Source organism: Bombina bombina, chromosome 6 (genome assembly GCF_027579735.1).
Source record: "Bombina bombina isolate aBomBom1 chromosome 6, aBomBom1.pri, whole genome shotgun sequence".
Classification (NCBI taxonomy): domain Eukaryota; kingdom Metazoa; phylum Chordata; class Amphibia; order Anura; family Bombinatoridae; genus Bombina; species Bombina bombina.
In genome coordinates, this window is record NC_069504.1 from 513,168,557 (window position 1) to 513,196,149 (window position 27,593).

A 27,593-nucleotide genomic window follows, 5' to 3' on the forward strand; every position below is an offset into this window, starting at 1 on the left:
ACTGTAAGTGGATCTTCGGGGGTAGTGTTAGTTTTTTTTTAAGGGTTTATTGGGTGGGATTTATTTTTAGATTAGGGATTTGGGTTGAAAAAGAGCTAAATGCCCTTTTAAGGGCAATGCCCATCCAAATGCCTTTTTCAGGGCAATGGGGAGCTTAGGTTTTTTAGATAGGTTTTTATTTGGGGGTGTTGGTTGTGTGGATGGTGGGTTTTACTGTTGGGGGGGGTGTTATTATATTTGATCATTTATTTTTTATTTTGCGTAACAGTGTTTTTTTTATTTTGTGTAACTTAGTTGTTAGTTTTTTGTAATTTAGTAATTTTTAATTGTAGATTTAAATAATTTGAGTAGGGTTAGGTGTTTAAATATGTAATATAGCTATTTTAATTGTTAGTTTAATGTAATTTTAGTATAATAGTTAGGGTAGGTTAAGGAATAGTTTAATACAGTTTAATGTAATTTAATGTAATTTTAGTATAATAGTTGGGGTAGGTTAATTAATAATTCAATATAGTTTAATGTAATTTTAGTATAATAGTTAGGGTAGGTTAATTAATAGTTTAATGTAATTTTAGTATAATAGTTAGGGTAGGTTAATTATTAGTTTAATATAGTTTAATTCTAAAGGTATGTATAAATTTATTATAAGATAGGGATGAGTTAATATTTAATATAAAGTTAAGGGGTTGTTAGGTTTAGGGGTTAATAGCTTAATTTAGTTTATGGCGATGTGGGGGGGCTGGCGGTTTAGGGGTTAATAGGTTTAGTAAGTGGTAGTGATGTGGGAGGCCAGGGGTTTAGGAGTTAATACGTTTATTTAGTTGCGGCAGGGTTTGGGAGCAGCAGATTAGGGGTTAATAACTTTATTTAGTTGTGGTGGGCTCCTGGAGCAGCGGGATAGGGGTTAATATATTTATTTAGTGGCGGCGGGGTCCTGGAGTGGCGGAATAGGGGTTAATAACATTATTTAGGTGGCAGCGATGTTGGGGCGGCAGATTAGGGGTGTTTAGACTCGGGGTACATGTTAGGGTGTTAGGTGTAAACTTAACTTTTATTTATTACCATATCAATCAATGGGATATTTGGCAGCAGCGAACATAAGCTTTCGCTGCTTTCAGACTCCCATTGATTAATATGTCATCTGCTGCCTCCAGGGTGGCGGATTGAAAACCAGATACGCTGGGCCGGAATAGTTGCAAGCGTACCTCTTAGAAGTTTGATAACTTGCAAAAGTTGTCAGATAGTGCCGAATTTGTATTCGGAACATCTGTAATGATGTAAGCCTCGATCTGTGTCGGACTGAGACCGGCGGATCATATGTTACGTCACAAATTTTAACTTTTGCCAGTCTGTAGGCTTTGATAAATAGGGCGAATAAGGCTCACCACAATTACGCTGCAGAATTCCAGCATATTTGTGGTTGACAGCTTGATAAATAGGCCTCACAATGCTCACTCATGCCACGAAAATTAGATTTTTGAAATTGTTGCTCCAGTGATGCAAACATATGGCAAACTGTACACTGAATGAGATTCTCACACACTTGCTTATAAAGGTTCACAAAAAATATATATTTACCTTAGGTTACTTTAATCCCTTGGTTGTTCTAACTCCCTTAGTGCTCAAACTTTGTACTTAAACAGAGAAAGTTACTTTAACAGGGAAATAGATTGCAGCAAGCCCTAATATGAAGTTAACCCCCTTTTTGTGGCTATAGCTAACATCACTCTTATGGGAAGCTTTTGTATCTGTGGGAATTTCTGCGCATTCAATCTAAAGAGCCTTTTCAAGGTCTGGCATTAATGTTGGTTGAGAAGGTTGAATGAAAAGGTTCACAATCAGATTTCCAATAAAGGTGTTCAGTAGGGTTGAGATCAGGGCTCTTTGTAGGCACTCTGCATTCTAGTAGGTAGGATTCTCCTGGCATTAGCTAAACCCAGATTCTTCCATCGGACTGCAAAAGAGAATGAAGTTTAATTTATCACTTTAGAGAACACATTTCCACTGCTCCAAATTCCAGTTGTAACAGGTTTCACACCACTCCAGGAAATGCTTGGCTTTGTACATATAAATGTGAAGTTGTGTAGCTGCTCAGCTACGGGTAACCCACTTCATTAATGTAAAATAGATTTTTTAGTCTGTGTGGAAATGGAGAGACCAGTTTTAGAACTGGTATTTTTAAAGGAACATTAAAGTATTTTTTTTCTCAATTGACAAAAAATAGATCATTTTCAGTCTGTCTGTACATCTCTTCACAGAAGACATCAGCAAACAATGTTGTTTCTATTGCAGCAGGATTGTTGTAAGGATATGTAAAGAAGGATCACAACACTTCATCTTTTTGCTTCCTGTATCCAATTTAAATATGGTTTACTTCATGCCAGTGCATGCATAGTAGAAATATGTATTTTTCTTTGTTGACACTAAAATACAACATTTTAATATGTATTTTAATTTTTCTTGTTTTTTGAAAAACAAATGTTCCTGTGTTGAAAAATTAACATTTTGTGTTTCTAAACTTGTGGGGCATGTCATTATCAACCAACACACCTGTGGGTGTGTTGCTCTTAACCCACTGACTAGTTGTAAAATTCCTTATAGATTAAAAAACAAAAAAAACATCTTTAACTTAACATTCTCAAGTAAAAAATACTTTTAACATATTTAACTTGACTTTGTAGAAACCACCACCTAAACTCAAAATATGAACAGAAATATAATCTGTGGAAACTCTATGTAAAGAGGAGACAATAGCACTAAATAACTGTCAGTAGGGAACAGGCTATATATATATATATATATATATATATATATATATATATATATATATATATATATATATATATATATATATATATATATATATATATATATATATATATACTGTGTTCATATATATATATATATATATATATATATATGTGTATATATATACACTGTATATATATATATATATATATATATATATATATATATATTGTATCTGAAATAACTAGTTGTGCTCATTGAAAGTCAATGTCCTTGAGAACGAAATGTGATGGCTATTTAAATACAAAAAGTAAACATAAAACAACCATTTTGCATATATTTAGTACTCTGCAATATGTGTACTAAAACATTTGGAACACATTAAGGGAAACAACTTATAGTAAAGTGTCCCTTTAAATGTGATGTCCTTTGAAGAAAATGGAGAGGATCATTGTGCTTACAACTTGTACCAAATTGTCTATCAGTTATCTTGTTACAGAGTTTTATGGAATTTTATCTATTGCCTGTGTCTGCTTAAAGGTAGTACCATGGGGCGCGATCCGATATACGGCGCAGGTTTCCACGCAAGCGTGGAAACCTGCGTCACCCGTAGTTTCAGCTCGCAACTCGAGCTATCACATATACGGCGCCGTCAGATGCTAAAGTGCCTTAAGTCTGACAAACTAGCGATGTCCAGAAATCTGCGTAAGTACAAATTTCTGGAGTCGCCAATGACTTACGGCACTATAGAAACTGCTGCCGCCTAAAAAACCTGACTAAGTTATTAAATAACCTGTACTGTCTAACACGCCTCCCAAACATAGCCCGGCACGTATACCCCTCTAACCTCAATCCCCCCTCTCACTCCTAATAATAAATATATTAACCCCTAAAACGCCACTCCCGGACCCCGCCGCCACCTACATTATCTATATTGCTCCCTAATGGGAGCCCCCTACCCCGCCGCTACCTACATTAAATGTTTTACCCCCTAATATGATCCCCCTACACCGCCGCCACCTATTAAACTATATTACCCCCTAATATGATCCCCCTACACCGTCGCCACCTATTTAAACTATATTACCCCCTAATGTGATCCCCCTACACCGCCGCCACCTATTTAAACTATATTAACCCCCTAATATGATCCCCCTACACCACCGCCACCTATTTAAACTATATTCCCCCCTAATATGATCCCCCTACACTGCCGCCACCTATTTAAACTATATTACCCCCTAATATGATCCCCCTACACCGCTACCACCTATTTAAACTATATTACCCCCTAATGTGATCCCCCTACACCGCCGCCACCTATTTAAACTATATTAACCCCCTAATATGATCCCCCTACACCGCCGCCACCTATATTAAAATTATTAACCCCTAATCTAATCCCCCTATACCACCGCCACCTATATTAAAATTATTAACCCCTAATCTAATCCCCCTATACCGCCGCCACCTATATTAAATTAATTAACCCCTAAAATACTAAAATATCCCTACCACTAAACCTAAGTCTAACCCTACAAATAGCCCTGAAAAGGGCTTTTTGCGTTGCATTACCCCAAAGTAAACAGCTCTATTGCCAGCCCTTTAAAGGGCCTTTTGCGGGCCATTGCCCTAAAGTAACCAGCTCTTTTACCAGCCCTTAAAAGGGCCTTTTGCGTGGCATTGTCACAAAGTAATCAGCTCTTTTGCCTCTAATTTAAATCCCCCTATACCGCCGCCACCTATAATAAATGTATTACCCCCTAAACTAATCCCACTACACCGCCGCCACCTATATTAAAAGTATTAACCCCTAATCTAATCCCCCTACACCACCGCCACCTATATTAAATGTATTAACCCCTAATCTGACCCCCCTACACCGCCGCCATCTATATTAACTGTATTAACCCTAATTATATTAGGGTTAATATAGTTAATATAGTTATTATATCATATATATTAACTATATTAACCCTATCTAACTCTAACTCCCCTAACTTAATTATTATTAAAATAAATCTAAATAATATTAATAATATTAACTAAATTATTCCTATTTAAAACTAAATACTTACCTATAAAATAAACCCTAAGATAGCTACAATATAATTAATAATTACATTGTAGCTATTTTAGGGTTTATATTTATTTTACAGGTAACTTGGTATTTATTTTAACTAGGTACAATAGCTATTACATAGTTAATAACTATTTAATAGCTACCTAGTTAAAATAATTACCAATTTACCTGGAAAATAAATCCTAACCTAAGTTACAAATACACCTACACTATCAATAAATTAAATAAACTACAAATATCTAAACTAAACCACAATTAAATACACTAAAGTAAATTACAAAAAAAACAAACACTAAATTACAAAAAATAAAAAAGATTACAAGAATTTTAAGCTAATTACACCTATTCTAAGCCCCCTAATAAAATAACAAAGCCCCCAAAATAAAAAAAATTCCCTACCCTAATCTAAATTACAAAAGTAAACAGCTCTATTACCAGCCCTTAAATGGGCCTTTTGTGGGGTATTTCCCCAAAGTAATCAGCTCTTTTGCCTGTAAAAAAAACAACAACCTGCCCCATTACAACCCACCACCCACATACCCCTATTCTAACCGACCCAATCCCCCCTTAAAAAAACCTAAGTCTAACCCCCAAGTGCTACTTACCTGTCCTGAAGACCGGCGGAGAAGGTCCTGTTCCAGGCGGAGAAGTCTTCTTCCAGGCAGGGACCTCTTCTTCTTCCAAGATCCAGCCGGCGCAGAGCGGAGGAGTTGAAGACCGATGACCGCGGAGCTGAAGACCGTCCATCTGGAACTTAAGACCGGCGATGCTGGAACTGAAGATCGGCGACGCTGGAACTAAAGACTGGAGCCGGTGCGTGGAGGATCCTCTTCATATGATCGCCGCCGTACACTGAATAGGAATTCAAGGTATGCGATTAAAGATGGCGTCCCTTGAATTCCTATTGGCTGATTTGAGCCTTCAAATTCAAATCAGCCAATCGGATGCGAGCTACTTTAATTCTATTGGCTGATTTGAATAGCCAATAGAATAAGAGCTACTGTAATTCTATTGGCTGATTAGAATAGCCAATAGAATTACAGTAGCTCTTATTCTATTGGCTATTAAAATCAGCCAATAGAATTAAAGTAGCTCGCATCCAATTGGCTGATTTGAATTTGAAGGCTCAAATCAGCCAATAGGAATTCAAGAGACGCCATTTTTAATCGCGTACCTTGAATTCCTATTCATTGTACGGCGGCGATCGTATGAAGAGGATCCTCCACGCTCTGGCGCCGATCTTCAGTTCCAGCATCGCCGGTCTTCAGTTCCAGATGGACGGTCTTCAGCTCCGCAGTCATCGGTCTTCAACTCCTCCGCTCCGCACCGGCTGGATCCTGGAAGAAGAAGATGTCGCCGTCTGGAACAGGACCTTCTCCGCCGGTCTTCAGGACAGGTAAGGAGCACTTGGGGGTTAGACTTAGGTTTTTTTAAGGGGGGATTGGGTGGGTTAGAGTAGGGGTATGTGGGTGGTGGGTTGTAATGGGGGGGGGGTTGTTGTTGTTTTTTTACAGGCAAAAGAGCTGATTACTTTGGGGCAATGCCCCACAAAAGGCCCTTTTAAGGGCTGGTAATAGAGCTGTTTTGTAATTTAGATTAGGGTAGGGAAATTTTTTTTATTTTGGGGGGCTTTGTTATTTTATTAGGGGGCTTACAATAGGTGTAGTTAGCTTAAAATTCTTGTAATCTTTTTTATTTTTTGTAATTTAGTGTTTTTTTTTTTTTGTAATTTAGTTTAGTGTATTTAATTGTATTTTAGTTTAGATATTTGTAGTTTATTTAATTTATTGATAGTGTAGGTGTATTTGTAACTTAGGTTAGGATTTATTTTACAGGTAATTTGGTAATTATTTTAACTATTGTACCTAGTTAAAATAAATACCAAGTTACCTGTAAAATAAATATAAACCCTAAAATAGCTACAATGTAATTATTAATTATATTGTAGCTATCTTAGGGTTTATTTTATAGGTAAGTATTTCGTTTTAAATAGGAATAATTTAGTTAATATTATTATTATTATTTAGATTTATTTTAATAATAATTAGGGGTGTTAGAGTTAGATAGGGTTAATATAGTTAATATATATAATATAATAACTATATTAACTATATTAACCCTAATATAATTAGGGTTCATATAGTTAATATAGGTGGCGGCAGTGTAGGGGGTCATATTAGGGGTTAATATATTTAATATAGGTGGCGGCTGTGTAGTGGGATTAGATTAGGGGGTAATACATTTATTATAGGTGGCAGCGGTATAGGGGGATGTAGATTAGAGGCAAAAGAGCTGATTACTTTGTGACAATGCCCCGCAAAAAGCCCTTTTAAGGGCTGGTAAAAGAGCTGATTACTTTGGGGCAATGCCCCGCAAAAAGCCCTTTTAAGGGCTGGCAATAGAGCTGGTTACTTTGGGGCAATGCCACGCAAAAAGCCCTTTTCAGGACTATTTGTAGGGTTAGACTTAGGTTTAGTGGTAGGGATATTTTAGTATTTTAGGGGTTAATTAATTTAATATAGGTGGCGGCGGTATAGGGGGATTAGATTAGGGGTTAATATATTTAATATAGTTGGCGGCGGGGTAGGGGGCTCACATTAGGGGATAATAATTGTAATTTAGATGGCGGCGGTGTAGGGGAATTACATTAGGGGTTAATAATTTTAATGTAGGTGGCGACGGTGTAGGGGGCTCACATTAGGGGTAATAAATTTAATGTAGGTGGCGGCAGGGTCCGGGAGCGGCCGTTTAGGGGTTAAACACTTTATTAGGGATTGCGGCGGGGGATCGCGGTTGACAGGTAGATAGACATTGCGCATGCGTTAGGTGTTAGGTTTTATTTTGCAGCTAGTTTAGGGAGTTACGGGGCTCTAATACACAGCGTAAGTCTTACTACGTCTGCAATTTGTGGCGAGGTGAAAATGGAGTAAGATTTCTCCATTTTCGCCACGTAAGTCCTTACGCTGTATATTGGATACCAAACTGCACTGGTTTGGTATACCTGTCTATGGGCCAAAAAAACTACGGCCAAATGCAAAAATATACGAGAGTAACTTCTATGTTACGCCGTATATGTGATACCAAACCAGCACAAAATTTGGCGTTGCCGGCTTTTGCGGGCGACGCTGCATATCGGATCGGGGCCCTGATATTTTTTATCTTCTTTTACGTCAGAATACATTGATTTATACTTTAGTATGCATGAACTATTTTTGTTTATGTAAAGCAAAGATTAATCAAATAAATGATTACATTTGCTTAATAATACCATATTGCTTTGTAACAAAAGCAATAACATCTTCTAAGTTAAAAACAAACAACAGATTTATTAGAACCATTATCTGCAAATTAGTTACGGACACGTTTCATTCCATTTCTTTTAACATATTTCTCGTGTCATTTTCTTGTAACTATTTCTTTAGTTGCTTTGTTTCTAATAATACAACATATTATTGTTTCATAAATATAATTCTGCTGAACATACACATTTTATTCTGTTGCACAACTGATTTATTATTTCATGATAAAACCTAAATCTGCATTTTCAGTACCATTTAAGAAAGCATGATCACAATTGTGGGTTTTCAATTGTTTCTCTGACCCAAAAACGTGTTATAGAATTGCTGATAAGAACTCATATTTAACATGGAAGTCCTGTTAAGGGTGCTTGCAATCCAATATCTCAGAACCTTTTAACAGGCTTTTGGGACCATTTTTCACTTATCAATTGCCACTTTTGCCCAACTTAAGAATTTTCTATTAACAACAACTCTCTGTACTCTATCCTTAAAGGGACATGAAACCCCAATTTTTTCTTTCATGGTTTAGAAAGAGCATGCAATTTTAAACAACTTTCTAATTTATTTCTGTTATCTAATTTGTTTAATTTTGTTGATATGTTTTGCTGAAAAGCATATCTAGATATGCTCAGTAGCTGCTGATTGGTTGCTGCACATAGATGCCTCATGTGATTGGCTCACCCATGTGCATTGCTATTCCTTCAACAAAGGATATCTAAAAAATGAAGCAAAATATTTCATAGAAGTAAATTGGAATGCTGTTTAAAATTGTATTCTCTATCTGAATGATGACAGAATTTTTTGGGGTTTAGTGTCCCTTTAAGTCAGTTCTCTATCCAAGTACAAGCATTTTCATCCAAACCAATCTCTCTCAATTTGTACAATAATATTCTATCCGGAACTGTATCAAATGCTTTAGCAAAATCTTAATTGATAACATTCACTTTAGTACCATCATCTATACTTTTACTAACTTCCTCATAGAAAGCAATTAGGTTAGTTTGACACAGTCTGTCCTTCATAAAACTATGTTGACTCCTAATAACTAAAGCTATTGTTGTTCAAAATATATTCCTAAATTGTATCCCTTAATAACCTTTAAAAAAATCTTCAACTAAACTCATAGGTCTGTAATTCCGTGACAGATCTTTTGGTCCCTTTTTAAATAGGTTCACCACATCTGATCTATGCCAGTATTTTGGTACAACCACAGAAAAGAATAAAACTTGGAAAATTAAAAGCAATGATTTGGCTATTTCTAGACACAAATCCCTGAGTACCCATGGATGTATACTACCTGATCATGTGTTTACCTTAACATCATTTAATTGTTTAAGCACTTAATCCAATGTCAACCTGAAAGATGTTTTCTGCAAGGTTTTTGTAAAATTGATCTGCATATCTACAGCCACTGAATCTTCCATGCTATATGCTAGAGAAAATTGAGTTTAAAATTTCTGACTAATCCACACTAACTAAACTACCCATTTAAGATTTCAATGGGTCAATGGGTTACATTATTTAGGGCATTTAGATAATAAATATTCTGCTTTCTTTAGCTGTTTTTCATGTTCTTGCTTATTGCATTAGATTTTTCTTTTGCAAGTTCTGTTGGAATATTTGTATGTTTTCTATGATTCAGCTGAGCCTTTGTATTTTGTTTAAGATTCCACAGACATGACATTTTATTGATGTCCATGTTCATTTAATCATTCTGCATTCTGAACACAAAGTCAACATTTTGTAAAAAATATCAGTTTTAATAAGCCAATTAATACAGTAGGGCTAGATCTCCTGAGAGCCACATTTAATATTGAAGGGGTCCTCATTAAACAGCAGTCATGTTTATATCAGTTGTGGTTTTTGCACCATCAAAATTCTGTCAAAATTTTAAAGGTTATAAAACACTTTTATTGCAGTCTTGTCAAGTCATTGCACCAGTAATAGGACAGGGTAAAATTAAAACATGCTAGGCATGAATGATCAGCCACACAAAAGTTTAGTAACTAAAAGTTCCATCACAATCCAAGGTTTGCTAAGTTTTAACATGTTTTGGCCAGTGATAAGCAGTTTTCAAATTTGCTTTGATCTCAAGTCATTTTCCATTGTGCTAATTAAAAGGTCCTATAAATTAAATTGTTCTTTCCAATTGCTTGATGCAGATGTTTGGGACTATTTTTAATTTATTGAATCTGACACCTAAAGGGACTTAAAGGTATATACGCCTAGAATTTTTTATTGTTTAACAAGATGATAATCCCTGTATTACCCATTACCCATTCTCCAGTTTTGCATAACCAACAGGTATATTAATATACTTTTTACCTCTGTGATTAACTTGTATCTAAGCTTCTGCAGACCTTAATATCTAAAAAAGCCATTTGGCAATTACATTCTTAAAAGTTTGTTTTTAGTTAATACTCAATTTGTGTAATGTTAAGTTCTGGTAATTTCATATTTGAAAATGCAATTTGTATTGGTAAATACATCAATCTGAATTAAATGGTATTACTTCTCCTGCAATCTCAGGCAATACCATCTGTTTTCCAGTGCTATTCTACACTCTAGGGGCCAATTTATCCAAGCTCCGAATGCTCTAAAGACCGCTGCTCCATAACTTGTCTGCCTGCTCTGAGGCGGCAGACAGAAATCAGCCCGATCGAATAGGATCGGTTTGATTGACATCCCCGGCTAGCGGCCGATTGGCTGCAAATCTGCAGGGGGCGGTATTGCACAGGCAGTTCTGGTGACCTGCTTGTGCAACAATAAATGCCAACAGCACATGCTGTCGGCATTTATCAATGTGCAGCGAACATGATACGCTACATCGTATCATGTCCGCTCGCACTTTGATAAATTTGTCCCTATAACTCTCTTTTGGTATGTGAATTGAGTCCTGTATACTTTCCTGCAATATCTACTCTTTTCTAGTGCAATTTTACAATCTGTAACTCTCTTTTGGTATGTGATCCTTTATTATTTACTGTGCTGCTAGTCTGTTGTTGTTTTTTTTAAATCTTGTCATTTGGTGTGTGATGTTCAAGTCTTGTCAGTAGTTTATATATTTCCTAAATTTACTAGTTGATTAATGTCATTACTTCAACCTCCCTCTAAATTCTAATTTCTGTTTATTTTAAACATTTCTTATTTGGTCTGAATCAAACATTTTCATATTGCCCTTTTTAAATATCTGTGATCTTGTCATTATCTGATTTAGTGGAACCAGTTGACTGCACTGGCCAATAAAATTAATAATTTTATGAAGAAAGAATAGCAAGGGTTTAGCTTATCAAGGGAATTTAGAATGATCATTTTCTTGCATTAATAAACTCAGCTTTTTAGAAGTGTGGTAATAAGAATAATCCAAGAATGGAACAAGACATAAGACAAGAACTGCTGTAATATTGTTTTTCCATTTATTTTACTGATACCCTTTTTTTAACAAAATGTTCTTCATGTTTATTTATGTAAACTGTATTACTTACTACTTTCCCTCATCACCTGAAACATTAATTTGCCCATTTTTAATATCATCACCTCACTTATACATTCCTTAAATCAAACACATTCCCAATACAGCAAATCTGAATCGTATCTTATGTTACTCTCTCTCTCTTGCTATTGCTAGCTGCAGGTGATAGCTCCCCGATTCTTGGTGCCCTAATTCCTAATCTCCTCCACCAGCGTAGGTCCTACCAAAACTCCAAAAAGCCAGTACTCTAGAATCCAAACTCATTCATTGTGTATGTGTGGCACTCTGTGTATTAAAAGAGTATTAAACACATTGCACCCCAAAAGAATACAGTATGCAGAATTGAGTATTAAGCATTTTTTTTTTTACTTTTTGGCCTAGATTACGAGTTTTGCGTTAGAGGCTGTGCGGTGCTAACAAGCAGTTTTGTCTCACCGCTCACTTACCTGCAGCGCTGGTATTACGGGTTTTCAGAAACCCGTCGTTAAAAGACAAGAAGTGAGCGTTGAGCAAAATTTTTCTCATTACCGCATTCCAATACCAGTGCTGCTTAAGTCAGCGGTGAGCTGGTCTTACATGCTCGTGCACGATTTCCCCATAGGGATCAACGGGGAGAGCCGGCTGAGAAAAAGTCTAACACCTGCAAAAAAGCAGCGTAAAACTCCTTAACGCAGCCCCATTGATTCCTATGGGGAAATAAAATGTATGTCTACACCTAACACCCTAACATGAACCCCGAGTCTAAACACCCCTAATCTTACACTTATTAACCCCTAATCTGCTGCCCCTGACATCACCGACACCTACATTATATTATTAACCCCTAATCTGCCGCTCTGGACACCGCCGCCACCTACATTATACTTATGAATCCCTAATCTGCTGCCCCCAGCATCGCCGACCCCTACATACTATTTATTAACCCTTAATCTGCTGCCCCCAATGTCGCCGCAACCTACCTACATTTATTAACCCCTAATCTGCCGCCCACAACGTCGCCGCCACTATATTAAAGTTATTAACCCCTAAACCTAAGTCTAACCATAACCCTAACACCCCTAACTTAAATATAATTACAATAAATCTAAATAAATATTACTATCATTAACTAAATTATTCCTATTTAAAACTAAATACTTACCTATGACTACAGGGAATTGAACAGAAAGTCAGTGCCTGATCGCCATCCAATCCCAAGAATACAGGACATGTTAGACTCCTTGAGTGGCGGCTCATGGTTCTCTGTTCTTGACCAAGAGAAGGCCTATCATCAGGGATTCCTAGACATCGAAAGTCACCCATTAACCACCTTTATTACTCCCTGGGGACTTTATCAGTGGGTCCGTATCCCATTTGGGCTCAGTGCAACTCCTGCCGAGTTCCAACGGAGTATGGAAGATTGTCTTTCAGGCCTGAGAGATGTTATCTGCCAACCTTACTTGTATGATAATCTTGTTCATAGTAGTATGTTTGAAGAGCACTTGAAGCATGTTCAGACTGTCTTACAAAGGTACCAGCAACATGGTGTCAAGCTAACTCCTCGGAAGTGGGAACTATTAAAAAAAAATAAAGAGATTTCTGGGAAAAATGGTCTCAGAAGAAGGTTACATGATGTATCTAACTGAGATTGCACCAGTACCGAAATTAAAAGAAAAAAAGCCTGAAACAATAGAAGATTTTGAGGAAGATCTTGGGATTTCTCTCATACTACCGGTCCTACATTCCAAACTTCTCCATAACTACCAAGCCCTTATATGAGTTGCTATCGCTGGCCCTATCTGAGCTAAATGGGGAAGACACTGCATCAGTATTAGAGGGAACCACCCAAGCAAAGAAGAAGGGATGAACAACCAAGCAGCAAGGACATCTACAAACTCGCAGACCTCTTTACTGGACAAATAGCCATCAGAAAATTCTAAACCAGCTCATCGACTATTTGTTAAAACCACCTGTCCAGGGATATGTTGATTTCATACAGCCTTTCATGTTACACTGTGATGCATCACAGGAAGGTCTTGGAGCAGTATTATACCAAAGGCAAGGAGGCAAGATAATAGTAATTGCATATGGCTCCAGAACACTGACACCACCGGAGAAGAAATAACACATGCACTCTGGAAAATTAGAATTCCTTGAATTAAAATGGGCTATTTGTGAATGATTCAGGGACTATGTGTACCATACAGCCTCATTTGTGGTGTACACAGACAACAAGCCTCTCACCTATATCCTCACTACAGCCAAATTGAATGCCACAGGCCACCAGTGGGTAGCACAACTTGCAGATTTTAACTTCACTATTCGATACCATCAAAAGTCAAATGCAGATGGTCTATCCTGAATGCCGCTAGAGATAAATGACTACATAAATGAATATACCGAAGAAATCAAGCAGGATATCATCAGCTCTTCAATACTGGGAATATCTATAGAGTGGGATGGACCATCCCAGGGATAGGAACAGTTTTCACAAGTGCACTGGAACTGATACAAGATGCACCCTCTAGTACATTTACTAGCCCCCTGACTAAAAGACCCCATCATTGGAAGAGTTCTGAGGTACAAGTCAAAGAATCAGCGTCTGAGAAATGAAGTCCAGAAGACAGAGCACCCAGATGTCTGGTCATTACTGAAACAATGGACAAAATTGTATGTGAACAAAGATGGAGAGTTATGCAGGAAAACATTGAAACGAGACCAAATGATCCTGAAAAGAATACCACCCACTCGTATTTAAAGAATTACACCAAGAAATGGGACACCTTGGTGATGAAAGGACACTTACTTTCATTAGAGATAGATTCTATGGGCAACATATGCAAAAGGATGTTGAACATTTTGTGACCAGAGTCTGTGAATGTCTTAAAAAAAAGAAGCCCAATAAGCCTACTAGGGCACAGTTGTCTATCATTACCACAACTTATCCATTTGAAATGGTATCCATCAACTTTCTGCATTTGGAGACATGTAAGCAAGGATATGATACATCCTAGTAGTCATGGATCACTACACCTGGTTCACAAAGGCCTATGCAACAAGAAACAAAGACTGGAGCTGAGAAGATCTTTAATGATTTTGCACTCAAGTTTTGGTTCCCAAATAAGATCCACCATGATATGGGAAAAGAGTTTGAGAAAAAGATGTTTACAAGGCTGAAAGAACTCTCTGGAGTCCGTGGCTCTCATACAACACCATACCAAGTTGAAAGGTTCTAATGCAGCAAACAAAGAGTTCTCCTTTAAATCCTCAATATTATTGTTATAGCATAACAGGAACAGACAACACCACAATGTTTTGGAGCCAATGTCCCTTAATCATGTTATAAAAACAATCACCACACACTTGGTTATATATGCAAGTAGCTGGTATATTAACCCTTACATTCTAATTACTATCAAACAGATAAATATAGCACCCTCTTGTGTTACAGAGTGTGTAGTTAAATATTAAAAAACAGATAAGAGGCATCTTGAAATAATTGTTACAAATATGTACACAAATATATTTCTTATTATGTCATATAACCCATGTTCACTAGAAAAAAAACAAAAAACAAAAAAAAACTGTATATTTATAATATTAATAATAATGTCATTTGTCATTGCTCAACAGTTTACATATGCAGCAAAGAAAAAGTAAAAAAATTACTACTCTAACAGCATTTTAACAAGTATATTTATGTTGCTTCTACAGACAGCCACTGCAGGTTCCACTCCATCATATATAATAGGACTGTTTTCAATTAAATCTAAAAAATAAAGAAACAATATATATAAATTAGTGTTGCAAAATTATACATTGTTCAATAAAACAGTGTCCAATCTATTTCTCTGTTCATCCCCTTAGGTTCCAGGGTATCAAGTTTAAAAATCCAAAACGTTTCTCGTTGCTTCAGCAATAGTTCTCTATTGCCTCCCTGTCTGAGGGTTTGGATTTACTCAATTACCTGGAACCTAAGTTGATTCACTTGATGACCAGCAGAGATAAAATGATGGGCAACAGGGGCAGTATAAACCTCACGTCTTATGTTGCTTTTGTGTTCTGTAATGCGGTCCCCAATGCATCTAGTAGATTCGTCCACATAGACACGCCCACATGGGCATTTGATCATGTAAAAAACAAATTTATTATTACAGGTAAAGTAATCCCTATACTGGAATTTGTAGCCAGTATGTGGGTGAAGAAAATAGGGGCTTTTAATAATGGACCCACAATTACTGCAACCTAAAGATGGGAAACATCCTAAATTCTTTTTAGTAATGTAACTCTGACTTTTCACTTTACCAGGACCAATATCGACCCTAATTAATATATCCCACAAATTCTTACTGCGTTTATAAGCAGGCATGGGGTATTGCTGAAATTCTTCAATGTCTGAATTGCAACGCTGTAGAATGCCCCAATGGCGGTGAATAATCTTAGAAATTAGGTTACTTTGTCTACAATACTCAGATACAAATGTCATTCTCTTATTATCATTTTTCGGAAGTTAAGATTTCAAAAGGGTCTCCCATGGGTAATATGCACATAAGAAATATATGTGTACATATTTGTAACAATTATTTCTTGAGGCCTCTTAGCTGTTTTTTAATCTTTAACTACACACTCTAACACAAGAGGGAGCTATATTTATCTGTTTGATAGTAGTTAGAATGTAAGGGTTAATATCCCAGGTACTTGCCTATATAACCAGGTGTGTGGTGATTGTTTTTATTACATGATTAAGGGGCATTGGCCCCGAAACGTTGTGGTGCTGTCTGTTCCTGTTATGCTATAACAATAAAATTGAGGATTTAAAGGAGAACTCTTTGTTTGCTGCATTCTATTTGGTATTTACAAGCAGGCAGTAGCTTGTATTTGTTCTCCTTTTGGGTTCCAGTGCTGGATACAATTCTTGGATATTGCCAAGTTGAAAGGTTCAACAGGACACTGCTATCCATGTTGAGAACTATGACAGAAAAAGAGAAGACAGACTGGAAGAACTCATTGGGAAAAGTTGTTCACACCTATATAATTGCACATGCAGCGAGGCTACCGGATACTAACCGTATTACCTACTGTTTGGGAGATCCCCAAGACTTCCTATTGACCTTCTGTTCAATCATCCTGTTGGAGAAAAACAAGAACCATATCAAGACTACATAACAGACTGGCAAAAGAGAATGAGTGAAGCATACCACATTGCATACAAAGCAGCCAACAAAGAAGCAACAAGAGGAAAAGTATACTATGATAGAAGAATCCATGGGAATGATTTACAACCTGGTGGTCGAGTGCTTGTTCACAACTTAACTGAAAAAGGAGGACCTGGGAAAATTCGATCCTACTGGGAAGAGAAAGTTCACATAGTTGTGCAAAGAAAAAGAAAAGAAAGCCCTGTCTATGAAATCAGACCGGAAAATGGAGAAGGTAGATTTAGAGTAATTCACAGAAATTTGTTATAGGGACACTGAACCCAAAATTGTTCTTTCATGATTCAGATAGAGCATGCAATTTTAAGCAACTTTCTAATTTACTCCTATTATCAATTTTTCTTCGTTCTCTTTCTATCTTTATATGACAAAGAAGGCATCTAAGCATTTTTCTTGGTTCAGAACTCTGGACAGCAGTTTTTGATTGGTGGATGAATTTATCCACCAATCAGCAAGGACAACCTAGGTTGTTCACCAAAAATGGGCTGGCATCTAAACTTACATTCTTGCATTTCAAATAAAGATACCAAGAGAATAAAGAACATTTGATAATAGGAGTAAATTAGAAAGTTGCTTAACATTTCATGCTCTATCTGAATCACAAAAGAAAAAATTTGGGTTCAGTGTCCCTTTAATGCCATGTGACCACTTATCACTGGAAAACACTGAAAAGGCCGCAGACCAGCCAAAACCAAAGAAAAATTATTCTCTGAAGAAGAAAAGGAAAGTAAAACACAAGACACAGCCTCAATGTAACCTGGATAGTGACTCAGAGGAAGATTACCAACTAGTATATAGATTCAAGCCTCTCGTAGAAAAGAATTCTAGAAATAGAGACTCAGTCCTAAACCTGAAAGGTAGAGTTTTCAAACCCCAAGTCACCCAACAGTCAAATTAATATTTACCGCCAGATGATGTAGAAGTATTGATACCATTTGATGAAGATTTACAAGATGATCAACACAGTGAATGTGAAGATCAAGTTTCTCAGCTAGCACTTGAAACAAAACAGGCTTCTGATGAAGAACAAGAAAACCCTGTACAATCACCTAGAGCACAGACACAGAGAGAGAGACACTAACCAAGAATGTTAACTTATGAAACCTTAGGGCAACCTTCTGTGATACAGAAAGAAGTACCGGTGAAGGGGGGGGCAGAGCTAGCCAGCCTGAGAGATGGCGGCTGTCTGACTGAGCTCTTAGGCCCCAGCTAGGTGAAAACGCCTTAGGCATTAGCCATCCCGCACTTTAAGGCCATAAACCGCCAGATAAATGAGCAACTAACTCCAGACATAGGTTCTGCTTGACCTGTGTGCCTCGCTACAAGAGATCTGCCTTTTGGGAGAGAGCGCACTGAGCGCACATATACACCTCGCTTCAAACTCTGATGGCTGCATGGTAAGGGAAGATCAGGGTCCGGAGACACCTACATTAAGGGATTCCCAGAGACAAATCATCCGGTAAGCACATAGACTTACCAGAACTCCGGCACCTCAAATGCCACACAGGAACGTACTGAAGATAATGCAGCGACGGGCCGCAGCCTGTACTAAAGTTTTGATGCGCACTTAAATTGCCTTTCACCGGGAGCAAGCTACAGCAAATAGATCACTGCAACAAAGGGGTAAGAAAAACGGATCTTATAATATTCACCCTGCTATAAAAGTAAAGTTGTGCTTCATCACCCTCACAGTGTTAAAGACTTATTATAGCAAGCGGTGCACTAAAAACTTTGACAGCTAGATTAAAGGTGTTATAAACATCCCCTCAAGTGCATTTGACAAAATGAAAGCTTACATACCCTGCTACAATTAAAACATACGTTGCTGCATGTGGAAAAGTCTTATAGAAACAAACACAGCCCTCCAAGCACAGACAACCAAAAAGTGTCACACATTATATGGACATTTGTACAAGCTTCTGCACATGGAAAACTTGATCACACCTTAACTACTAACAGCTGCAGTGTGTTCACTCTTTATGGGCCAGATTAACAGATTATACTTCTTATAAAGAACCTGCAACGACAGTATAAACTCAAAGAACTTTGTATTCAGCACCAAGATCTTTATTTATCTTTTAAGGATTTAGTGAAGGCAGAGGGGCAAAATCCATCCAAAGATGTCTCCAAAAGAAATTAATAAACCAAGCAAGAATGCTAAACCCCTGAAAACACCCACTCATACAGTAAACAATTTTTTCAAGACGCTTGAAACAAAAAACATAGCGCCTACAGAAGATGCAATGCCAGACCTTAGGTCTGAACACAGTTCTTCAGAATCTGAAAGCGACCTCGCTTCAGAAAGCATTACCATCCCCACAGCTCTCTTCAAAACAATCCCTTCAAAAAAAGACTTTTCTTCTCTTATTTCACAGGTCAAGCAATGCATCAAGGAGGAAATCTCAGACCTCAAAAAGGACATCTCTGACATTGGTCACAGAGTAGAATCACTCGAAAACACCCAGGATCTACATGCAGACACTATCACAGACCTGCAAAGCACCGTTCAGAAACAAGATACAACTATCAATGAGCTGGAGGATAAGATAGATGATATCGAAAATCGCAGCAGACGTCATAATATTAGACTACGGGGAATCCCTGAAACCATTTTACCACCAGATATTGAACAATATCTCCAAGACTTCTTCAGCACGTTAAAAAAAGAAGAAACACCCTCAAAAATATGCATAGACAGAGCTCACAGAGCCCTGCGACCTAAACCACTAGCAGGACAAGCACCAAGAGACATCATAGCCCGCATCACTAATTTCCAAGAGAAAGAGGAGCTAATGAAGTTAGCCAGAGAACAACAGCCCATAAAATATGACAACATGGACATTCAAATGTTCGCCGATTTGTCACAGAGAACTCTTTCAAAAAGACGAGAACTTAAACCACTCACGTCGCTGTTGAGAAAACTAAACATCCCCTACAGATGGGGGTTCCCCTTTCATCTGTTAATCCTTTGGAAAGGAAGATGCATCACTTGCACATCTACTAAAGATATACCAGACATATGCAGGGATCTGGACATCCCTATCCCTCAGCTAGAGGAAAATGCTGAGCCTCAAGAGAAACACACAAGTCCAAGCAAGCTGAACCCTCTACCACAAAGGAGTGAGTGGAGACAGGCGTCTCAGAAGAAACCCCGCAAATCTGTACAATCCACATCTCCATCATTAGAAGAAAAGGGATGAAAAGTCTTTGCTGCACACAAGGACATATCCTGAACTCTCGAATAGTCCCCTATGGAGACCCCTAACTGCAAGTATTATCTATACTCCAGATCTCACGAGGCATACAGAACCTCAGAGATATTAAAATAGTGTCTTAAAGGTTAAATTGTTAACAGTTAACTAATGTTGACTTTAATTTTTTTTTTTCACCTAGCCGGGAGTTTATCTCCCTAGAATAGAATTATGTTGTTTGAATATGTATTGAAATTATTGTGTTTTACTGTTCTTCCTCTTTACCTATTCTTCTCCCTTCCTTTCTTTTCTTTTCTGTCCTGCTCTCTATTGAAGCATATGACACCACTTATATGTTCACCAGTATATAATCTATGTTCACACATACTACCCTCTCTGACACATTTACAACATGTTGATTAACCACTCTCCACAAAATTTAACTATCTTTACACAGAACGCTAAAGGTCTCAATTGCCCTAACAAGAGAAGGCTAGCTATACTAGACCTCCAAAAAAAAGGAGGACACATACTAATGCTCCAAGAGACCCACTTCAAGGGGAAAAATATCCCCAAATATTTCTCCTCACATTACCCCCTACATTTCCACAGCACTAACCCTCACAAAAAAATTAATGGAGTAAGCATCTTAATCAACAAATCTCTCCCCTTTGTTAAAACCCAAACCATAGGGGACAAAGAAGGCAGGTACATTTGTTTAAAAGGTCTCCTATATGGTAAACCAGTAACTCTAATAAACGTCTACACCCCTAACTCACACCAAGATAAATTTGTATCCTCAGTTGCAGACCTACTCATTAAAGAAGCAAAAGGCTCCTTAATCATGGCAGGAGACTTGAATCTCCCCCTAGACCCCACAGTCGACTGCTCAAACCCCTCTTCTAGAGCTAAAATCCCGAACCTCCCTAGTATCTGGCAAAAATTTAAACTCCTCGGCTTACATGATGCCTGGAGATATTTCAACCCTCAAAAAATAGATTTTACCTTTTTTTCCCATCCAAGATGTAATTATTCCAGACTGGACTACATTATGGTTGATCACCTAATCCTATCACACACCACACACTCCTCCATACATCATACAACTTGGTCAGACCACTCCCTAGTATCATGCACCATAAAATGGCCAACGGCCCCCATAAGAACTTTTCAGTGGAAGTTGGACGACACATTACTGCTAGACCCAAAGCAAACAGAGTTATTTTCAGAACAGATAAGCTCATACTTCTCTATAAACGAGACACCAGATGTAAATGTGGTCACCCTCTGGGAAGCCCACAAGAGTACTATAAGAGGGGAGTTTATCAAAACTGCTGCCCAAATAAAAAAGAAAAGACGTGAGGAAATAAATCTCTTGGCTAAAGACAGACTTAGATTACAAACACAAATCTAACCCCTCTGATAGATCCACTCTAGAACAACTACAATCCAAAAGAGAACAAATGAACCTTTTACTACAGATAAAATCACAAAAACAGCTTCTACACCTTCAGCAAAATTTTTACAGGGAGGGTAATAAGTCAGGCAAACTCTTAGCTAGAGTATTAAAAAAGCAACAACAAAAAACCTATATCCACGCTATAAAGAACCCAGATGGCACACACCTAGAAGACACAAAATCAATAGCTAAAGAGTTCAAGAAATTTTACCACAAACTCTATAATCTTTTCCCATCTAGAGACCCTCACAGCCACGCATCCCTCTGTAATCAATACCTAGAAAATCTTCCTATCCCCAAACTGAGCCTAGATCAATGCAACCAATTAGATCGCCCAATTCAATTGTCAGAGGTTACAGAAGCGATAAAGCAATTAAAACAAAATAAAGCTCCAGGCCCTGATGGCTACACAAGTTTATATTATAAAACCTTCGCTCCTCTGCTAGCGCCACATTTAACATCCCTATTCAACTCAATCCCAGAAAAATTCCCTTTTCCTGACGAAATGTTGCAAGCCAACATTTCAGTTTTAACAAAACCTGGCAAACCCCCGAACTCACCGGCACATTTTCGTCCAATCTCCTTACTGAACATTGACCTCAAAATGTATGCGAAAATTCTAATAACCCGACTTAATCAAATTCTCCCCTCCATAGTTCATCAAGACCAAGTAGGGTTTATCCCACAGAGAGAAGTAAAAGACAACACGGTCAAAGTATTAAATTTATTGGATTATGTTACACAGACAAAAACCCCGACTGTTTTCGTTTCCACTGACGCTGAAAAAGCCTTCGACCGACTAGACTGGACTTACTTACGCACGACCCTACAACACTTCCACTTCCCAGAACCCTTCATTTATAAAATCCTTGCCTTGTACTCAAACCCTACTGCACAGGTTAAAATCAATGGTACCCTTTCGGACCCCTTTGAAATCCGAAACGGTTCTAGACAAGGCTGTCCCCTCTCACCACTTCTTTTTGTTTTATCCCTAGAGCCCCTAGCTATCAAAATACGGTTAAACAACCAAATTCAAGGCATATCTATTGCTAACCAGACACATAAACTAAACGCAGACGACATCCTCTTAACACTTACAAACCCTAAAGTATCTCTACAACAAGCCATCACTGAACTAACACAATTTGGCACAGTTTCAAATTTTCTAGTAAACATGACTAAATCAGAATACCTCCCTATAAACCTAACAACCCCCACCCTTAACAACCTGAAATCCACCTGTCCCCTAAAACAACAAACCAAATACCTCAAGTACCTTGGCATTCACATTACTCCAGATAAACAAGACTTGCGCAAATATAATTATGGTAATCTAATCACAGAGCTCCTAACCTTAACATCACATTGGCTCCCAAAAAATATATTGTGGATAGGCAGAATGCAAGCAACAAAAATGATCCTGCTCCCAAAAGTATTATACATTCTCCAAACAGTCCCCATCCCAGGCATACAAAAAGACCTAGACACTATGCAAAAGATCATAAACGGATACATTTGGAACCGTAGACCCCCGCGAATTAATAGAGACACACTTTTTAAACCTCCATCAGAAGGAGGCCTTGGGGTCCCACATCTCCTATCCTACAAACGTGCCATATCGCTACAGAGAGTACAAGACTGGTGCAAATTTAACACCTCCAACCACAAAAGCTGGGTGCAAATTGAAATCGATCTAGCTCCTAATCATGACCTCAGCACAGCATGTTGGAACCCTGTTTACCTTAACAGACATTCCATCTCTTCGTCCTCAATCTCTAATGAGACCTGGTCAGACTGGGAAATTCTCTGTAATACGTCAAATAAAATCTCTTCTAGATTCTCACCCCTCACCACGCTCTTAAATAACCCAGAATTCAGCCCCGGGAAAACCTCAGATTGCAAACTCCTTACAGACCCACAAAAACTCCTACCCATGTACCTTATCACTCACGAGACTAAGTTTATTAAATATAAAACCCAACTTGACCTATTAGAGCACCCTTTCTTATCATCTTGGCTCCATGTACACCAAACAAGACACTTCATAATGACACATAAATTTAAAAAAGACCTCACTAGGCCTCCCACAATATTCGAGCAAATGTGTATCACTACAGAGGAGATAAAAGGAGCCATCTCCAAATTGTATAAACTCATCTTAACACATACCTTTCCCGAACTCCCCTCATACACTAAAAGATGGGATAATGAGTTACGCCTAAATACCCCTGCTAAAACTTGGTCGCTCAGGTTCTCATCTCTGTTACACTCCGCTCACTCAGCCCATGCAAAAGAAACCAACATCAAATTATTGATGAGGTGGTATTTAACGCCAGCCAGAATCAAGTACATACACAAACAATCCCCAGGTTCATGCTGGAGAGGTTGTCACAAAGAAGGCCACCTTTCCCACATCTGGTGGGAATGTGAACATATTAAACCATATTGGTTCATTATTTTTTCGAGTATTAATAAAACACTGCACACTCAAATAACACCTGGTCCAGAAATAATAATGTTAAGGCACCCACCTTCAATTACATGCAAAATACGGCAACATCTATTCCATATCATGCTAAATGCAGCTAACCAGCTAATACCAAGAAAATGGAAATCATCTGTAGTGCCCACAATGTCGGAATGGATAGAATTAGTTAATAGAAACCTACTCCTAGAGAGACTATATTACCTCAAACTAGGTCAAATTACACTACACCAGGACATGATGCTCTTGTGGGAATCCTTCAAATTTAGTGATCTAGACACATAAACCCATCTCAGAGATATATACTCACACTCCTAACAATTTGGTCTATGCTTCTTTCCTCTTTTTCCTCTTTTCCTCTTTCCTCTCTCCTCTTCCTTTCCACCTTTTCTATTTCTCTCTCCAATTGTAACATTGAACAAGTTAATTTGGATTCATGAAATTCATAACAGAACTGCACTAGAAATAAGAGAAAATAATTTTCTAATGTCCCCCCTTAACGGATCATGGAGAGGCTCATACACCATTCTCCTCAACTCAACTACCTCGAGCCTACCATAACATTTGCAAAACTGTGAAAAGACTTTGAACCACGGGACAAAGAAGAAAAGACTCTATTTAATAATATGTGCAACATTTACTGTAACAAAACCCTATTTACCTGTAAGAATTCTGAACCACTCTCTGGTTCTATTGTTTTGTTTTCTTGTTAAAGTTTTACTCCAAACTATAATAAAAATAATATAAATATAAAAAAAAAAAAAAAAAAAAAAGAAGTACCGGTGAAGGACATTCACACAACACATTGTAGTTCAAGCTTCTGGAGACCATGGAATACAATGGGTTTACAGATCGCTTATTAAAGTGATATCTAGAGAATGGAAAGTTAAAATACTACTTTTATTGACATTAGAGTATAATGACCAGTAACATTGTTTTGAAAGCTTAATAATTATTTTGTGAAATTCTTTAAGATGTATTATGTCAAATATTTGGAAGAGATAATATGGTTGTATCAGACTAAGAGTAACTGTAGGTCATAAAATTGAGTCTGATTACAGTAAAGTGTAATGAAAAGAAACTGGTTTAAGTGAACAATTATTCTTCAATTCTCTACTGGAAACTGAACATTACAACAGTACAAGTATTATGGTCCAGGCTTATAGTGCACCATGAGTTTTATCCATGACCCTTGGTAAACAGTAAGAATTGTAACTACTATGTTTAGGATTTATTCCTGTGAATATATAAATATATATATATATATATATATATATATATATATGTATACAAATATCAGAATTAGCACTAAAAAATAAGAATGTAGTGTCAAATTTAATGATTATAGTTTATAGTGCTCGGGACAAGGGTGTACTCCAGTTATAGACACCACAAAATAATAATACACAAGAATATAGGTGTCCCCGCCTATAGGGAGTCAAAAGAGCCAGTCCTGTCTGTGCTGAACTGAACAATAGCAAATGTAATAACAAAGAGAGATACTTCTCAAAGGATGCAAATACGAACTAACAAAAAACATAAATTACTCGGCGTCCAGAGATACAAAATGTTAGAGGAAGTCAATCCCTGACTTTGACTTTGGGCCAAACCCTTTCAATAGAATGTCTAGTTTTAGACAACACGTGCCTTTCAAATGTAAAGCAAAACAGGCTTAGATGCAAGGATAGCAGGGTTGTATGCAAGTGGTTTAAAGAATGTAAAGCTTTTAGAGCATTTAAAATTAAGCAGTTCATGCAAAAGGATATAACTTGTTAAGAGTGTAATGTTAGTATAGATACCGGTGTCCCCAGCATAATAATAATGGATGGTATGTATAAGCAAATACTTAAGGACAGCAGTCCACCAGTTAAAATGCAACAACTCCTGGGAATGAGGGAACAAACTGCGCTCTATGAGCGATCTCACCCAATCTTCAGGGGATAAATGTATGGACGATACTTCTCACCAATTCATTATGCCATCCAGGCAACACAAGGTATTCGTAAGCAGTAATGCAATACTTTGTCTCCAAGTCAATCCAAAAGCGCTGAAATGATTTCAAAAGGACCCGCTTGCATCAGCTCAGATTGGCATCTGACGTCACCACTCACAGGCAATGCGCATTTTGGGCTACGCCCTTCAACTTGGCCTGTCGGACCAGGAATCACCGCTTCTATTTAAGGCAAGTCATACAAATGTTGAGGTGCAATCTAGTGGTGGGCCCTCACATTGAGATCAATAGGCGACTGCTTAAAGTGATACAACCAGATTCATGATTACAATGTGTCCTCAATTTATTGTATCAATAAATATGGACTAAAGCAATCACCAATGGCTGGGACTGAGGTACATCATATACAGGCATACAAACATGATTTGTGTTAAATTAACAAAAAATAATGATAATATGAAAAATAATAAAATGTAAAAGACAAAATACAAACTACAAAAATATATTTATGCATAGATTTCAACTCTCCTAAATGTCCAGAGTTATAGACTCCAAAAGGTAAAAAAACTTAAAAAAAAACTATGTCATAATGTCTACAAGACTACACTAATCTGTCTTATAAAACCTAATATCTAACACTCCCAATCTCCCAATAATATCTATAATTACACAAAGAGAAAAGTCCACATGATATATTATATATTAGATGAACCACAGTCTTTAATTGAAAGTACCCCATTTAATCTCCCTATTAAGCCCATAGGGGATCATTGAATCCAATTTTTGAATCCATAGTGCTTCTTTTTCAAAAAGCAATTTCTGCCTGTTGCCCCCTCTCCCAAGGGCCCTACACCATCAACAACCTGAAATTTCAGATGACCCTTATTGTGCCCAAACAATCTTATCCTATCTTTTATGCATTTGGTTGCCTCACCAACATAGGCTGAACCACATGGACATTTAATTACATAAACAACATATTGTGATTCACAAGTGAAGTGACCTTTAATTGGTAAACATTTCCCACATCTGGGGTGAGTAACAGTATTACCTGACTGTATCTAGTTGCACTGAGCACAATTATTACACGCAATTATAATTATAGATTATTGTGTAATTATAGATATTATTGGGAGATTATGTGTTAGATATTAGGTTTTATAAAAACAGATTAGGGTAGTCTTGTAGAAATTATGACATAGTTTTTTTAATTTTTTTTTTACCTTTTGGAGTCTATAACTCTGGACATTTAGGAGAGTTGAAATCTATGCGTAAATATATTTTTGTAGTTTGTATTTTGTCTTTTACATTTTATTATTTTTCATATTATTGTTATTTTTTGTTATTTGAACACAAATCATGTTTGTATGCCTGTATATGATGTACCTCAGTCCCAGCGATTGGTGATTGCTTTAGTACATATTTATTGATACAATGAATTGAGGACACATTGTAATTATGAATCCGGTTGTATCGCTTTAAGCAGTCACCTATTGATCTCAATGTGAGGGCTCACCACTAGATGGCACCTCAACACTTGTATGACTTGCCTTTAATAGAAGCGGTGATTCCTGGTCTGTTGCCCATGAGTGGTGACATCAGATGCCGAACTGAGCTGATGCAAGCAGGTTCTTTTGAAATTGTTTCAGCACTTTTGGATTGACTTGGAGACAAAGTTGCATGTTAACTGGCGGACTGTTGTCCTTAAGTGCC